Raw genomic sequence first — 19,371 nt, forward strand, 5'->3', positions numbered from 1 at the left:
CCTTGCTTTATCCCCTTTTGGATGTTGATGGTGTCTGATGAAATTCCATTAATTAGGAGGTAGGAAACTGTTGCAGCTTCCTTGCCTCCTTGACTTATAGAGAGGAGACCCTTAATGATTCTGACTTTTTTAAAGATGCAGAATAAGAAAGAATGATGAACACTATCAAAAGAAAGAAGTGCAAGAAAAGATGAATTAATGCTTGACTAAGAGAAGGAAAAATTAAGAAAAAGTCTTGCATGGTTATTCTATCATAAGAGGTGTGATTGGAGAGAGAGAGAGAGAGAGAGTCATGCTTCCCAGGAGCAAAAATTAACAATGTTAGTGAGGCTATTAGAATGCAAAAGAGTAAAATGAAAGAGTTGATTTGTTTTTTCTGCAATGAATGATTTGAAATGAGAAAAGTATGATATAAGAGAGGATATGAGTTACTGAAAGTGGCAAAAGAAAAGTGTGAGAGAGTTATGATAGTGAGTCTGTTGCCATGATATGACAAAGTTGAGTGAAAAGGAGAGCCATAATAGTGAATGAGTTGATGCACAGGTTATCCAGGATGGAACTGTATTTCAGCAAACTGATGAAGCTAGGAATTTGAGGGTATCAGTGGATAGAGAGTTAAAGTTTAGAGGGCATATTGCAAAAGTGGCTAAAGCAGCTCACTGGATTACTTCATTACTGAAGAATACCCTGACATGCAGAGAAAAGCAGGTTACTATACCTCTTTATAGAGCCTTGGTAAGCCCCCCCCCCCTCCCATCTTGAGTACTAGTGCACAGATTTGGTCACCTGGGTTTCTTGCCAATAAAGAGGAGGGGGAGAGGATGCAGAGGCAAGTGACCAAGATGGCAGCAGGTCTATGGAAGAAGTCCTGAAGAAGAAGAATGAACCGTATGAGGATAGGTTGAAGATTCGTGGATTACAGAAATTGGTTGACAGGCAGAAACGGGGTAATATGATTGACACATACAAATTACTGATGGTTTTTACAAGATTAATACAGAGGAAATACTGATGATGGGAGAAGTAGGGCTATCCTTTATGCAAATGGGCAAATAGTATAGGAAGGGGAAGAACAAGAGGTGGTCACCCATGGAAATTCTGTAAGAGTGCAATTAGCAACGGTATTAGGACAAGATTTTTTGCTTCAAGGGTGGTGAGTGAGTGGAATGAGTTTCCAGAGATGGTTGTGAGTGCATCATCAGTGAATGAATTTAAAGAGCAGTACAATAGGTATTATGTGAATAATGGATCTCCCACAGTGAATGAGTCTTCTAGCTCTATGGACATACCTGTATAATAATGATTACTGTGTCCAGATTTCTGATCCAAACATTTACACCAAACACTTCAACAAAAATAATCAGTTTTAATGAACTGTTCAGTTCATGGAATGAAAACATCAGTTTTCCTTTTCACTCTAAATTCTTCCTTTGGTTCTGCAAGAAGTGTGTGCCAAGAGAAGAATCAAAGATAATATATTGCAGCTGGCTTTTAATGAAACTACATCTTTCATTTTTGTCCATAATAATGCTCAACATAGATGAAAGCCGAATTATCGACATATCCAAACTTGACAGGCAAGACGGGTGACTTGGTTGGTGAGGGTAGCAAAAGAGATGTATGAACAGCAGTTAGCTAATGAAGCCAAAAAGAATCCTAAGGAGTTCTTTCGACATGTAGCCAGCAAAAGAAAGAATGATTATGGAAGGATTGACTGGAGAAAATGGTATAAAGATAGTTGTTGCAGAAGGTATGGTGGAGATACTTAATGAGCAGTTCATAAAGGTCTTTCAATTCTTGTGAATGTGACTTCATGGAGAGATTGAGAGCAGTTGATGATGGGGAAGAGAGACTGACTGACTGTAAGTTAGCAAGAGGTGTATAAGGATTTGAGCAAACTAGATGTAAATAAGGCTGTGGGACTTGATAATATATCACCACGTATTCTGAAGGAATGTGCCAGGGAGTCGATGCCAGCCTTGATACATTTCTTTAATATGAGTTTTGCACTGGGTCAAGTTCCTAAGGAGTGGAAGGAGGGCAAGATTGTGCCACTTCATAAAGGAGGTGATTGAACTCAAGCATCAAACTATAGGCCTATCTGTGTGTCAGGTGTTGTAGTTAAGTTGTTGGAGAAGCTTGTGAGAACCAGGATCCAGAATTGGGTTGACAACAATGGTATTATCTTGGATGGAAAGCATGGATTTGCTAAAGGGAGGTCATGTTTAGTAATCTACTTACATATTACAATAAGGTGACTCTTCCATCGACAGAGGAGAAGGATACACTGCAATATACACTTAGATTTTGCAAAGGCTTTTGATAGCTTACTGCATGATAAGTTGATAGTCAAACTAGAGTGGATGGGGTTGGATATTAGACTGGTGCATGGGTTTGGAGATGGGCTATCTGATAGGTATCAACAAGTTATGTATGGGGATGTGATATCCAGGAAAAAGAAAAGTTACTAATGATGTGCCTCCAGGGTCTGTTTTAGGGCCATCTGTTTAACTTGTATATTAATGATATTGGAGAAGATTTGGATGGAGATATTCAGTTGTTTGCAGATGATGTTGTGGTCTTACAAGAAGACTTGAATAAATTGAGTGATTGGGCAACCTAATGGGGATGTGAGTTAAATGTTGCAAAATGTAAGGTTTTAAAATTTGGAAAACAAAAATGGGATGCAGAAATTATGCTTGGTGAGGATATATTGTCAGAGGTGGAGGAGCTGGGGGTGATAGTGGATAAGGATCTGAAATTTAGGGGACACATAGCTAAAATTGTGAAGACAATACAAAGGCTTCTTGGAATGATGCAGATCACACTGACTTGTAGAAGTAGGGAGATTCTTGTTCAATTGTATAAGGCTTTGATTAGGCCTCACATGGACTACTGTGCCCAGATTTGGTCGCCTGGTTTTCAGAAGGATGAAGAGATGTTGGAAAGGGTTCAGAGGTGACTGACTAAGGTAGTTTCTAACCTCTGGAATGTTGAGTATGAGGAAAGATTGAGAAGATGCAACTTGCACAGCCAGGTGGACAGGAGGAAGAGGGGGGAGAGATGTGATAGAGACTTACAAGTTATTAAGGGGTTGTTATAGGATCAATGCTGGAGAGGTTCTGGAGAAAATAGTGGGAGATCATGGGAGAACCAGAGTTCATCCCTGGAAACTGTATAAAGAGGGTGTGAGTAGGGGAGTGAGAAGTAGGTATTTTTCATGCAGAGTTGTGAATGATTGGAATGCCTTGCTTGAGAGTGTGATGTCTGCAGAGAATTTGAGCCTGTTTAAAGCACGGTATGATGAGCTGTGTGTATGATAAAAGGATGAGTCTTTGACTCCATGGAGTCTTGGGTAATAATAATAATAATAAATGAAAGGACACTTGCAACATCTCAGAATGGCAGACATGCTTTCTAATCCCTTGACAAAGATATTTACTGCAGCCACAAGAGCATTACAAAATTGGCTCTTCAGTTGGAAAGCTCTGATTTTAGATCCCATCTAGGATGAGAGGAACCTTTATAAGGGCTTCCACTGAAGATAGGTTGCCAACCTAATATGGAAGTGAAGGAGTTTCTCATCTTACGAAACAAACTGACTAAATAGAGAACACATGCAATTAACAATCATGTAAGCATGATACACTGGCCTCATAGCCAATGAAAACTCCTGGTTGTAACCTTATGTCTAACACCTGTCTACTATTAATCTAATCTTCCAATTCTTGTATTAATGATTGCCGTAATTATCCTCCTGCTATTTAGAACATTCTAAGGTCCTTTAGAACATGTCAACTTTGTAGTAATTTAAAAAAACTTTTACTTGTGAAAAGAAATAATTTAAAAGCTTTAACACTTTCAATACTTATATCATTATTTATTACACATAATGTAATAGCAAGCAATAATGTAAAAACGCAAGAGATAAGAAATAAGAGATGAAGTAAAGGATCATATGAATGGTATTAAAGAGACAGAAGTGCTTTTGAGCAGAAACAGTAGTAGTGTGTGAGATGAAGAGAGAACAGGGGAACAGGGAAAAAGGAGAGAACCTGGGTGGGCAAGGATACATGCCATAGGGGGGAAAGTGGATGTTGAAAGTAGAAGTGAAGGTGTGTATGGAGATGATAAGCATGGAGATGGAGTATATTGCAATTTGAGGGGGGGGGGTGAGTTGAGACTGAGCAGATATATGTAGTAAGCGATGATAAAAGCGACTGGACAAGGGCAGGTGTGTTAACAACACCTCCCACACTTTTATCGCAAAGATATTTTATTAACGCTTATATTTCGCTGATTTTCAACTCCGCATCATCAGAGCACAACACACTGGTATACGCGACAGTGAGTGAGTGAAACAATATAATTGCAAAAGACAAAAGATCTAAAGTCCTATTTTTGGCACCCTCTAACGAAAAAAAAAAAAAAAAAAACGCAGCTATCCAGGAGTTTTTCTTAGGATAACCGTCTCCGAAATTTTTGGCAAATTAATGCAACCATATTTGTTAAGGGTGGGAGAATTCTTCGAAGCCATTGCTGACTCAAAAAATAACCTTTCAGATCTATAACGACTCCTAAATAGCACATTCGATTTCCTCCATCTAATCCTGTGTGAAGGAGTGTCCAAAGCCAAGTTTATCCTTAGACGAGCGGATCAGAGTTGTCAGCTTGACATGCGGTTTGAAACATGGTGCACAGGCCATGTTTCAACAATACTTTGGTTATCTTTTCCGATGTACCTCTGAAAAAGCAAACACCTAAAGAAATATGAACTCCTACAACAGTGCCAACATATGAAGGTCCTGACCGCAACTTCGACGAGAGCACGTGGTCGTAAACCTATCGTCAGAAACACTCACTGAAGAAGCCAAGAACACTCTCAGTCTAGGACATAACTTTGCCACCACGCCTAAACAAATTCCTAAACTAGAAATTATGATGAAAGTAGAATGGGGTATCCACAATCTTCCGCCAGCAATGGCCAATAACGTGCGACTAGATATAGCAAGTATTATAAACAAGGCTAAGCTTCCAAAAAGCAATATGCCACGTAAGCAAATAACTGCCCTAAAAAAGTTATATAATAATAAAAATATTACTATTATTATTACAAAAGCCGATAAAGGAAATGTAACAGTTATCATGAATCAAGAAGAGTATAACAGAAAAATGCAAGATCTCATATGTGACAGTTCCACATATCAAATTATACATCGAGACCCTACTATGTCTCAAAAGAAAAAAGTCCGAAAATTACTGAAAAAAGTGACATCATGGCCCAAAGAAATCATCAGGAAAATAAAACCAATTCATGTTAAACCACCCCGTATTTATGGATTACCAAAAATCCACAAAACTAATATCCCCCTATGCCCCATAGTCCATAGCATAGATAGTCCCACATATAAACTGGCCCAGCATTTAGCCAAGTCGCTTGCCCCCCCCCCCTACTGGCAACTCCTCTACTTTTATAAAAAATTCAGTCCATTTCAAAACACTGGTTAAAAATCTAATCCTAAAAGATTCAGACATAATGGTCAGTTTCGATGTCACCTCCTTATTTACCAATGTACCACTTATAGACACTCTTGATTTAATCAAGTCTAAATTTCCCCCTGATATTTTTGAATTATTTCAATTTACCTTGAATGCAGATTACTTTACAGGGGGAGGAAAATTCTACAAACAGATTAATGGTACTGTTATGGGTTCCCCCCCCTCTCTCCCCCGTTAGCAAATTTTTACATGGAACACTTTGAAAACAAAGTACTTGCCACAGCTACACACAAGCCACAAGTGTGGTTACGCTATGTAGATGATGTGTTTGCGATCTGGCCCCATGGACAAGACACTTTGGATGCTTTTGTCACCTACCAAAACAGCCAACACCCCAAAATTCACTTCACAGTAGAAAAAGAATCAAATAACTGTTTACCATTTCTTGACACATTAGTTACCTGCCTTTCAGATGGATCACTATCTTTTTCTATTTACAGAAAGCCTACACACACAGGAAGATACCTACATAAACAATCACATCATCATCTAGTCCAACAGTATGGCATTTTAAAAACACTTACACACAGAGCCAGAGCCATTTGTTCTAATGATACAGCTCTGACCACTGAACTCCAATACCTGCGCCATACATTCTTAGCCAATGGCTACAATCCTTGCAAAGATAAAATACTACATAGATCCATTACTCTGCCCTCCCCTAATACACAAGAATACAACATGGCCATTTCTATTCCCTATATCAGAGGTACATCGGAAAAGATAGCCAAAGTATTGTTGAAACATGGCCTGCGCACCACTTTCAAACCGCATGTCAAGCTGGCAACTCTGATCCGCTCACCTAAGGATAAACTTCACCCTTTAGCACACCCAGGAGTGTATGAAGTTCCTTGTGACTGTGACTTGGCTTATTATGGGCAAACAGGAAGATCAGTGAGCATCTGCCTGGAAGAACATGAAAGATACATTTGCTACTATTACCATGGCAAGTCGGGACTGGCAGACCATGCTTTGGACACTCCTTCACACAGGATTAGATGGAGGAAAACGAATGTGCTATTTAGGAGTCATTATAGATCTGAAAGATTATTTTTTGAGTCAGCAATGGCTTTGAAGAATTCTCCCAATCTTAACAAATATGGTTGCATTAATTTGCCAAAAATTTCGGAGACGGTTATCCTAAGAAAAACTCCTGGATAGCTGCATTTTTTTTTATTTTGTTTTTTTTGTTAGAGGGTGCCAAAAATAGGACTTTAGATCTTTTGTCTCTTGCAATTATATTGTTTCACTCACTCACTGTCGCATATACAAGTGTGTTGTGCTCTGATGATGCTGAGTTGAAAATTAGCGAAATATAAGCGTTAATAAAACATCTTTGTGATAAAAGTGTGTGGGGTGTTGTTAATACCGTGAAAAATAAGTCATGAATAACCATCAACATCTAAGCTTATCTGTTAGAAGGGCAGGTGTGGTGGGGAAATTACAACCAACAAGTGGCTTGGATATGACTGGTTATAGACCTAAAAATGAACTGCTGTGTTTGTTTACAAATGCCAGAAGCATCAGAAATAAGGGAGATTAAATGGTTTCATTGATTGAGTTTATTCACCCCAAAATCCATTGGAATAAGGGAAACATGGTTGAATGAAGATAATATCCAAACAGCAATAGAAATACAAGGATACAGTATTTTTTGTGAGGATAGAATAGAAAAGAAGGAAGGGGGGGGGTGCTGCTGATGATAGCAGGGGAAATTATGTGCGCATAATCTAGACATGAAAGAGGGGAAACAGTGGCAATGGTTATGAGACAGCATGGTGTAAAGTGAAGGCTGACAGTAAGACATGTTTAATTGGATGTTACTATAGCCAGGGAATGTGGAGGGTGATGATGAAGAAATGTATAAACAACCTGAATTAGTGAACAAAGGATGGGTAATTATTATAAGAAATTTTAATTACGGTAGCATAGATTGGAATGAAGAGATAGCATTTGGGAATAAGGAAAATGAATTTCTCAAGTTCTCGAGACATAACTATCTCAGACAGCATGTAAAGGAGGGCAAAAGAGGATCGAGAGTTTTAGATCTAATCATTGTGTGAATCTAATCTAAAGAGAATTCCAAATAACTGTTCGTCATTCTCTTTAGCCTGCATTACTAACTTCCTCTCATAATCTGCTTTGCTTTTCTTAGCACTAGTGGTGGTTCATGGCTTGAAATCATGGGGGTGCTGCAAATTTCGAAATATACATACATACTGTAAGTACAGAGTATACGTGTTTGGATAAAATATGAAAATTATGGTAAAAATTAAAAAATAACATTAAACATGAAAAAATATTCTTTATTATCAATAAAATTATACAGTTTGGTATAATTCAAATTACTTAAAAATAAAATATATTCTTCTTGTTTTGTTTCACGAAAAAATATTGTTTATTATCGATAAAATTATACAATTTAGTATAATTCAAAATAACTTAAAAATAAAATCCATTCCTTTAATTGTAATTAAAGGAATGGATTTACAATTTTTGGACATTACAATTAAATCCTTTAATTGTAATGTCCAAATATTTAAAGAGACGGAGTAAACACGATAAGCACTATGAACACTCTACTGCTGGTGCAAAAACTGTGTGACAGACAGTGCCGCATTATACTAATAGCTTGCATCTCACTATGATGTGCATATGCTTGCGAGCGTAGCAATATCTTTTGCTCTCCTAAGTGCTACAAGATGGATTTTTATTATTTTTTATATAAAATAAGAGAATTGTATAGGACTGTTGATGATAAAATTAAATATTACATGCAAATATAAATAAATTAATAAATATATTTATATATCGAGAAAAATTGGGGGTGCTGCAGTTCCACAGTGCCTATGCATGAGCCGTCCCTGCTTACCACACTAGTTACCTTTCTGGCCTGTGCCTTGTACTGTTCATGTGCCTGCAGGTCACCTTTTTCCTTATATTCCTTACACAATTGTCTCTTTTTTGTAGATCCAGCTTGATTATGATATTCATCCATTTAACTCTCACTTCATTTACTCTCCGGACTCTAGGCATGCATTCTGCTATTACCTCCTTCAAACACTCCTTTACCACATCCCATGCACTATCAACATCCAGTCCTTGCAGTTTTACAAGCCATGGCACCGATCCACACAATCTCCTAAGCTTGTCATACTTACCAGCCCTGTAATTTCACATATACCCCTGTCTTAACCCAAACTTTTACACATCTGGCAACTTCCCAGGTCAAGACCATATGATCACTTTCACCAATTGGTGGCAATGTGGTCTTTTTTGTTATAGACAAATTCTCAGATGCAATTACTAGATTGAGCACTCTCAATCCCTTAGTATATTTCATTACATGCTGTCTCAGTAATTATTTCTTAATAACTGCACAAAATCCATTTCTTTCCTCTCATATGTACTCTCCTCCTTCTTATCTATGTTCCCATAGTTAGTTGAAATCCCCCCATAATAATCACCCATCCTCCACTCATTGAGTCTATTTGTCGATGCATACTATCTCCATCATCTTTTCCATCCCCTGGTTGACAGCAGCATCCAACTGTATAGTTTGTTCTGCTGGCCTGAATCTCACACCAGATAGCCTCAAATGTGCTATTTTCACTGGCCTTGAACCTTTTTGTTTGAAGGTCATCGGCTATCATCAATAACACTCCTCCCCCAATTATTTTCTCTTTATCCTTCCTGAACAAACTATACCCTTCACATTCTATCACACTAATGATATCATCTTCTGTTAGCCATGTCTCACTAATGCCAATAACCTTTGGCCAATGTCAAAGGTTATTGGCATTAGTGAGCAAATGACAAAAATTCCTCCTGTTTGTCCCAAATCTCTTGCCGTTAGTGTACATAAAGTGCAAAAGCCCCTTAGGCTCATTGGTATCCTGACACTTTATGCTAACTTTCCCATCTGGTTTGTTACAGTGGTTTTAACTTATGCATATTATGCACATTCTTACACTCAACTGCTTCACTGATATCTGCTTATCCACTCAACAGCTTAGCCCCCCCCCCCCTCAAAAAAGCTCTAGTTTTCCTGATTCTGCAAATCCACTTTCACTTCATTCGACAACAATTTTTTTTAGTCTCTGAACACCAAATCCATTCAGATGCAAACCATCCTTCTTGTATAACAACTCACTCCACACATCCAGAAACCCCACATCACTCCTCCTGTATAACCTATGCATCGAGTCATTTGTTGTTTTAGTACCCCTTCTCTCTACTCTGTCATACTCTGGCAACAGACTCACTATCTTAACATTCTCTTACTCTTTTCTTTTGTTACTTCCAGTAATTCTTTCATGTCCTCTCTCAAACCATACTTTCCCTTTTTAAATCATTCATTCCAGCCACTACAATAATTTCTTTCACCCTACCCTTTTGTGCTCTATTAATTTAGTCTTACTAACATAAATGATTTTTGCACCATCATAGGAGAGGATGGCTTAATTGTGAGTGAGCAGATAAATAACCTTGATGTGAATAATGCAATAGGATTTGATGAAACATCACCATACGTCTTAATGGAATGTTCCAGGAAATTGGCAGAAGCATTCGTATGCCTGTTTAAAAAGCTCTTACAACAGCACAGGTTCCAAGAGAGAGGAAAGAAGGTAAGATTGTTCCCCTGCATAAAGGTGTGATAAGGCTATGACTACAAATTATAGGTCAATCTGTATATCTGGAGTTGTGGGTGAAGTTACTAAAGAGATTGGTGAGAAGTAGGATACAGAGATGGGGTTGATAACAACAGTGTTCTCTGTGGTTATCAGCATGGGTTTGTTAAACAAAGATCATATTTGACTAACTTACTTATGTACTATAACAAGGTGACAGATATCTTGGACAGGGTACATGCATATACAGTGATGTATACTTGGATTTTGCAAAAGCTTCTGATAGATTGCCACACGACAAGTGTTAAATAAATTAAAACAGATGGAACTGGATAACAGACTTCTGAGTTAAATAAGTGACTAGCCATTAGACAGGTATCAGAAAGTTGTATACAGGAGTGCAGTATCTCAAAAGACAAAGGTCACTAGTGGTGAGGTCAGTTTTGGGACAATTTGTATATTAATGATATTGGGATGGGTTTAACTAGCGATGTGCAGCTGTTTGCAGATAATGCAAAAATGGGGAGAGCAATGCAGAGTCAAGCAGATGTTATGGCCTTACAAGAAGACTTGAATAGATTGAATGAATGGACAGGTAAGTGGAACTGTTAGTTCATTGTTGCAAAGTGTAAGGTTTTGAGAATTTTTAAGCAATGATGGGATTCGAAGTATACACTTGGTGAAGAAACTTTAAAGGAAGTAGAGGAGATGAGAACTATAGGAGTGATGGTGGACAAGGACCTGAAATTCAGGGGCCACTTTGCCCAAGTTGTGAAGACATCACATCGGATAATGGCAATGATGTGGAGGACCCTGATATGTAGAAATAGAGATGTTATCATGGCCTTGACCAGGCCTCGTATGGATTATTGTGCACAGATTTGGTCACCAGGTTTTCATGGTAATGCGGATATGATAGAAAGGGTCTAGGGAAGATTCACAAAGATGGTTAGTGGTGTTTGGAGTGTGGAGTACAAGGACAGAGTGAGAATGTAAATTGCAAAACCTCATGAATAGGAGGAAAAGGAGGGATATGATTGAGACATATAACCTAGTCAGCAGTTGTTATCAGGTTGATATGGAAGAGATTTTTCATAGAATAGGAGGGAGGTAGAACATGAGGCTATTGTTAGCAACTGTCAAAGTAGAGTGTGAACAGAGGAGAAGGTTCTTTGCATGGGGAGTGGCTGGTGAGAGGAATGCATTGCCTGAGTGTGCTGTGAATGTAGGCACATTGAATCAGTTTAAGGAACAGTTGGATGAGCATTGTGTGTGTGATAGTATGATCCTGACTTCTAATATTAAAATCAAGTTGTTTATGAAGATAGTTATGTGTTTGCAGGGAAATTTTCTATGCACTTTTGTATCAACATAGCAGAAATATGAATATGATCATGCATTAAACAATTGTAAAGCATGTGATATCCACCATATAATAATTGTTATTATTATTATTGTTATAATTATTATTATTAACATTAGTCCTCCATGGAATCAAAGCACTTAGTGCAGGAGGTCCTAACTGTAACACTCACAGCTTGTTGAACTGTGCCTTAAATTCATTCACTACTTCTATACTCACCATACTCTCAAGTATGGTGAGTATAGAAGTATGGCCTTATGCAATGGCCTTACCATTGCACTCACCAACAACTTTTCAACCGAAAATTCTACTCCTCACTCTCCTGCTCATTTCCTCTTATCTGGAATCATATCAGCCTATTTCCTCTTATCCACAAGGCTCTAAAAAATAACATTTCTCAATCAGTCTGCATACCCAACATTCAAAAATATGACACCATCTTAGTCAATCTTCTCTGGATTTTCTCCACTATATCTTGATTCCTTTGGAAACACCAGACAACCAAATCTGTGAATGGTAATCCTTATATAAAGAAACTACAACTTCTTCACTCCTATATGTAATGTCCTCATCATCACTGCCATATTCTATTATGGTATCCTCACAGTTTTAGCAACATGAGCTTTTCTCAGTTCTTTGTTCAACATCACTCCTAGATCCATGCTTCAAGATATTCTTCCTAAATATACTTTGCATTTTATCCTCGCCTACCAAATTCAAACCGTACACGTCAATACTGAAATGGCAGCTCTGTTTACTTGCTCACCCAGGTTGTTTATTCAGATCCTCTTGTATGAGAGTATTTACTCTGATCCTTATAATTCTCCCAGCTTTGAATTATTAACAAACAACTGCATCTTCTCGTTTAAACTTTTCCTCCTCATAGTTCTTCCAGCTCGAGTCAACCACACATAACTATATATCCTCCTTTAAATTTTTCCCAATATCATTAGTGTATAAATTTTAGCAGCCATACAGAAGAATAATGATTTCTAATAAAGAGCAGCACTAGTGTCACCAGTGAATGTAGTGGTAGTTTTGATCTATGCTAAAAAAAGTGTTGAAAGTTTATTTTCCACTTGGTTAGAGTATAATAAATTTAGTTTAATCCTTTATCCAAGTGTGAGCAAACAAAGTTTGCGCCTGAAAGTATCTTCAGGACTGGGTTAAGGTGGTACACACCAGGGCAACTCGTTGCAAAGGTGGAGCAAGCTACCAACACTCCTACCCTAGTATCTCCTATAATGCAAAACACATCTCCTTGCGGATATGTCTATTGTTATGCATTAAGGGAAGGGCCACTACCCAGACCGGTTTCGACCTTTATTGAGGTCTCTTCAGTGGGAGCCAGGCCCAAGTCGAGATATCAGGCAGAAGCATTAGCAGGTCATCTCCACCTATAGGAATTGCCAATTGGTGTGCCACCCTTTTTTAATAAATTACTCTGGATTTAGAGAAAGATGTTGAAAGTTTATTTTCCACTTGGTTAGAGTATAATAAATTTAGTTTAATCCTTTATCCAAGTGTGAGCAAACAAAGTTTGCGCCTGAAAGTATCTTCAGGACTGGGTTAAGGTGGTACACACCAGGGCAACTCGTTGCAAAGGTGGAGCAAGCTACCAACACTCCTATCCTAGTATCTCCTATAATGCAAAACACATCTCCTTGCGGATATGTCTATTGTTATGCATTAAGGGAAGGGCCACTACCCAGACCGGTTTCGACCTTTATTGAGGTCTCTTCAGTGGGAGCCAGGCCCAAGTCGAGATATCAGGCAGAAGCATTAGCAGGTCATCTCCACCTATAGGAATTGCCAATTGGTGTGCCACCCTTTTTTAATAAATTACTCTGGATTTAGAGAAAGATGTTGAAAGTTTATTTTCCACTTGGTTAGAGTACAATAAATTTAGTTTAATCCTTTATTACCACCTTAACCCAGTCCTGAAGATACTTTCAGGCGCAAACTTTGTTTGCTCACACTTGGATAAAGGATTAAACTAAATTTATTATACTCTAACCAAGTGGAAAATAAACTTTCAACATCTTTCTCTAAATCCAGAGTAATTTATTAAAAAAGGGTGGCACACCAATTGGCAATTCCTATAGGTGGAGATGACCTGCTAATGCTTCTGCCTGATATCTCGACTTGGGCCTGGCTCCCACTGAAGAGACCTCAATAAAGGTCGAAACCGGTCTGGGTAGTGGCCCTTCCCTTAATGCATAACAATAGACATATCCGCAAGGAGATGTGTTTTGCATTATAGGAGATACTAGGATAGGAGTGTTGGTAGCTTGCTCCACCTTTGCAACGAGTTGCCCTGGTGTGTACCACCTTAACCCAGTCCTGAAGATACTTTCAGGCGCAAACTTTGTTTGCTCACACTTGGATAAAGGATTAAACTAAATTTATTATATGCTAAAAAAAGTGTTTTTGCATAGTATATAGTGTGGCTTTTTATCAGAAACTATGATGTATATTTTTCAATCAGGATACAAGTGTCTTTCAGTAGTGTTGTTGTTGGAATTTTTGTTGGATTATATTGTGTTTTGTTGTTCTTACTGCTTCTGCTTCTGAAAATGCCATTCATAAAGATGTGCACATGAGCAGCATGAAAAGCTTCAGCACAAGAGAAGTTCTGCCTTGGATTTTTCCCAGTTGTTTTTGCCTCATTTACTAATTTCTGCTTATACTGCACTTTTGGTGGCCTTACCAACTGAGTCCCAATTCTACTTATTCATCTTGTGCTGCCTCCACAGTAACCTCTTCTTCCAGATTTCATGCTTAATCCCTTCACATTCATCCATCTGACACCTACCTTATTCAGCCTTTTGATCTTCAGAATACACCTGCACAATGATGTTAAATATCTTTTGGTCAGTTCTCACACAGCATTTATTTCCCTCCCACTAACTCCTCATTCAATGTTACAGCTCCAGGCGTTCTCTTAAGTTTCTCATAATCACCAGCCTTGTGGTTACATATATATCTTTTCCTCACAGAATTTTATATGGCTGGCCACCACCCTGGTGATTACCTAATGGTCACTTTCACCAACTGGGAGAAAAATGTGACACACCACTCACAATTACATCCTCTAATGAAACGATTATTACATCCAAGACTAGATTTTCGCATGCCCTCCCTTATTTACTACCTAAGATAATTGTTGCTCACGAAGTCAAGAAAGTAATTTTTTTATATCCAAATACTATCTCACTATTCCAATCTATGTTACCATAATTAAAATTTACCCATGCCAATTACCCTTCTTTTGTTAGCTAACCTAAGCTGCTTATACATTTCTTTATCACCACCCTCCACATTCCTTTGCTGATAGCAGCATCTAACTAAATATCTCTTTCTGTCAATCTCCACCTCACACACCATACTGCCTCTAAACCACTACCACTATTTGTGACTTGCATCTCCACTTTGTATGGCACCAGAATTTACCTGCCATCATCAGTAGCACTTTCTATCACCACAGAAAACATTATACCCTTCCATTTCTATTCCCATCAGAATGTCATACTTTAACAACCACATTTCACTTATTCCAACAATTTTTTTGGCAAATAAACTCAATCAGAAAAACCATTTCCTCTTCTTTATTTGTTGATGCTCCTATCATTTTTAAATAAACACAGCAATTCACTTTCAGGTTTCTCCACACTTAACCATTCCCAATTGCTTTTATCACCACTGAGCCTATATCTTCTCGAACTCAACTACCTTGCTTACATCCTAGTCCTAATCCCATTTCAATGCTGAACATTCCCTATACACACATTTACTACAACTTCCAATATCCACTCTCTCCTTATACTATGTCTCCCTTTCCACCCTAACTATCCCATTTTCATGCCTATTTTGCATTCCTATTCTCTCTCATCATTATCTCTCACACTACTATTATTTCATTTATAATTTCATCATTTTCATCGGTTCCTCTCTCTCTCTCTCTGCTGATCTTAACTTCACTTTCTTACTTCCTCTACTCACATCAACTCACTGCACCTTTTTTTTTAGCAACAGTCTCTCCAGCTGTCTCACATTGAATTCATTTAAATGCACTCCATCACTTTTGTACAAATCCATCCTTCCCTCAAATGCATCGACACATTTACATTAGATATTCAATGTCCCCTTCATGGTTCAGCTCCAAACTTTTATTATTATTATTATTAGCACTAGACATCCATGGAATCAAAGGTTTTGTTGCAGGCAGTACACATTTTCACACACAGAGTTCATCAAACCAAACCTTATAAAGCTCTCAGGCAATTCATTCCATTCACTAACCACTCTCCATACAAAGACCTGTTACTCATCCTCCTTATACAGTTTCCAGAGGTATGGCCGCTTGTTCTACCCCCTGTCTTTCTCCATTAAATGAAGAACCTGGTAAAACTGCTTACCAGCTTATATACTGTTATGTCTTTTGCTTTCTCTTATTGTATTAGTTATTTATCTACCTATCTGTTGTTATTTTATGCTACTTATTATCAGTTATTTCGTTTGCCGACAAATTTATATTATTTTATGACTGCGCCAGCCGGCAACTGAATTGTGATATACTATTCTAGGATACTAAGAAAAAGAATGCAGGGATCAAGAAGTTTGCAGTCGTGGTCCCGTTTCTTATGTTACTAATGGATTTCCCTCTAATACACAGTTCGTGATTTTCCAAGCGGTAATTCAATCCACAGAAACATGACAAACTCATTTGGTTTACACATAAGAAATACATTTATTTTGACACAAACATAGAGATACATATTAGTTAAACCTTCAATTCTAAAAGAGTCTGAGTTCCCTCCCTTTTCTTAAATTAACACATCCGAAAGGTTCTACACTATAATTTCTTATACTGATAAATTCTTACACTTCTTTATATACCTATTCTCAGACTCTGTTAAATTATGCTAAATTACCCATTACTATCATACATATAAAATACATATATATACAGGCCAATTCTACAATTCTTGCACAGATTTCATGAGATAACATTCCTTCTTATATTCAGACTTTATCCCCCCCCCCCAGAATTTTAGTTAGCATTCAAATTAAACTTTAACATAATGACATTAATTCCCTTCTCTCAACACAAACAGTCTGAAGCCTCGGTTTCCTATTCAGCTCAAACCTAAGATGCCTTTTATTCCTTAGATGTAGATGAAATGTCCAAATGCAGACAGTTCCTTAAGCACAACACAGAAATTGGATGTTTTCTCGATGCTCAGTTTCTCCTTCCTCCACAGTTACTCTAACTTAATACAAAAGGTTTCTGCTTACCGTTCTTGCTTTATCTGGTGGATTTAGGACCTTCTTATCTGGATTCTCAGATCTCCTCACTGTGTTTTCTTCAATGGCGTCTCCACTATTCTTTTGTTCTACTCGAATAGAAGCACTCTTTCACTGACTTCTACACTGATGTTAATTCACCAGTGGCCCTTTCTTCTAGAAATCTGGATGCATTATAGCTGCAGCTTTGATCCACGTGGCACGTATAGCAAGGGGAAATTCTTGCTACGCATGGCGGCAAGCTTTCCACAGCTACTCAGCTCTCCGCTCAGGAAACCAGGAACTGACGAAAACAAGAAGAGAAGAGAGCGATTCAAATCCCTGCCGAAACCTATATACCACAAAACAGCGCCCTAACTCGGTAGTGTCGTCATGGATGTGGCAGCCGCCGATTGGATACCGCGGCTCCGAACTGCCTTTGACATGGCCTAAAACTTGTATCACTCTATATACATCTTTTTAGCAATTACACATGATTTTCTATCTTAATTAATTTACAAACACTCTATATTCAGTTTATGTGCTCCTCTAACATTACTTAAAATTTACAAATCTGAATATATATATACATATTCTTGGGTCATAAATAGGCACATTTTCCATCTGGAGGCATAAGTATGTCCTTATCCATCCCTTCTGAGGTTACCTTATGTTGGGTCGGAAAAAGGATGACTCATCAAAAGTGAATCAGCACTTTTTCCGACACAACAATACCTTATACCCCCCCCCCCCACTCCTCCTAATCACAGGGTCCATAAATAACACTCCCTCAATCTGGCCTCACACCACCTCACATCCCATAAAGCAGAAAACACCATCTTAGTCAATTGTCTCTGGATCCTTTCTAATATATCTTCATCCCTGTGAAAACCAGGAGATAATATCTGGCACAATAATCCATATGAGGTCTGATTAAGGTCTTATACAACAGAACTGTAATCTCTTGACTTCTGCATATCAAGGTCTTCCTCGTCATTGACATAATGCAATGTGGTGGTTTCACAATGTGGTATCTAAACTTCAGATCCCTGTCCACTATTGCTTTCGGATCTCTTATCTCTTCCACTTTGTTCAAAATTTTCCCACCAATTTTATACTTTGCATCCCATCCTTGCTTACCAGATTTCACAACATTACAATTTGCCACATTTAAATGGCAGTTCCACTCACTTGCCCACTCATACAGTCTATTCAGATCCTTCTGTATGGCCATAACATCTGCTTGACTTCTCATTGTTCTCCCCCAGCTTTGTAGTGTGTATGAGTGTGTGTGTGGGGGGGGGGAGGGAACCTCTTCTATCATTCCCCATACTACTGTCTTTTAGAGCAGTCTTCTCCCTCTCCCTTATGTATTTCTTAAAGAATACTCTGTATGTGGTCTTCTTCAAATCTGTTAGCATCTTTCTCTTCAACTTTATGCCCATCCATGTTACTAAAAGTACTCTTGAAATCCCATGTTAATACGCTTCTTTCTCCTTAACTTTTTTTCTCATCCAGGGTATTAATATGGTATAGATGGAACAACCTCTAAAGTGTGGGATTACCATAATAAAAAAGAAAAGGAATTACTAGCTGATGTTCTAGCTCTGAAGGATTTGAATAGACTATGTCTGCATTAGACAGATAAGTGAGTTACCAATTCAATGTAATGTTGTATGTTTTTATTATTGTTATGAATAAGGTTTGACTGGTGGGAATGGATTAAAAGAAGAGGGAGGAGATGAGGGACCTGGAAAACGAGTGTGGAAATACAAACTGAAAATATAAGCCAAACTTTAGAGAGAATTGTGAAGGCATTGACATATTAAGATAAAGACCTTGAAATAAAAGACCTTGAAATAAATGAAATAAATAAATAAAGACCTTCCTTGATAATCAGCCTTTTTGAATTAATATGCATAGGTGTATTGACCTAATGTTTGAGATATGGGGATATTCTGGAAAGACTCATGAAAAGAGTAAAGCAATATCAAGCATTTGGGATGTTGGACATGAGGACACATTAAGGGAATGCCACTTGCAAAGGCTAAGGGACAGGATTGGATTGGTTAGAATTACAAACTAAAACTTTGACACCAGTGTATTACGTTTTTAATTACAAAGGTTCTCTAGCTGGCTTTGTTTGTGTTTCTGGATGAAAAACCTTATATTCCATGAGACTGGAAACTCAGGTGTCTTATGAGACTGGTTAACTCATCTTCAAACTGAAATGTACTTGTAAAGGTTCCTTGCATCCTATATATAATTTGAACCAAGTCTTTCCAACCAAAGGGAAAATGTCACATCATACAACTGCCCTTCCTTCCTAACAGATAGGAGGAAAAGGGAGGGGAGGGGAGGGTGATAGAACAGAAACATATAAGTTGTTGAGGGGTTTACATCAGATTAATAAAAAGTAAATATTCACAGAGTGAAGAAAAAACATGAGGAAAGCATTACAGAAGGAACAATTTTGTTTGGAGAGAGTGATGAGCAAACAGAATATACTGCCATGTAAATGCAGAAAAACAG

The 19,371-nt window shown here is 38.0% G+C and overlaps 1 protein-coding gene across 1 annotated transcript in view; it reads right to left on the bottom strand.

The window, feature by feature from the left end:
• LOC150110432 (striatin-3-like) overlaps positions 1-19,371 on the bottom strand; it is a 239,480-nt gene that overhangs the window by 103,538 nt on the left and 116,571 nt on the right. The window lies entirely within an intron of this gene.

The sequence above is a fragment of the Typopeltis vanoorti genome, chromosome 1 (genome assembly GCF_054136105.1).
Source record: "Typopeltis vanoorti isolate ZY-2024b chromosome 1, IOZ_Tvanoo_1.0, whole genome shotgun sequence".
Taxonomy (NCBI): domain Eukaryota; kingdom Metazoa; phylum Arthropoda; class Arachnida; order Uropygi; family Thelyphonidae; genus Typopeltis; species Typopeltis vanoorti.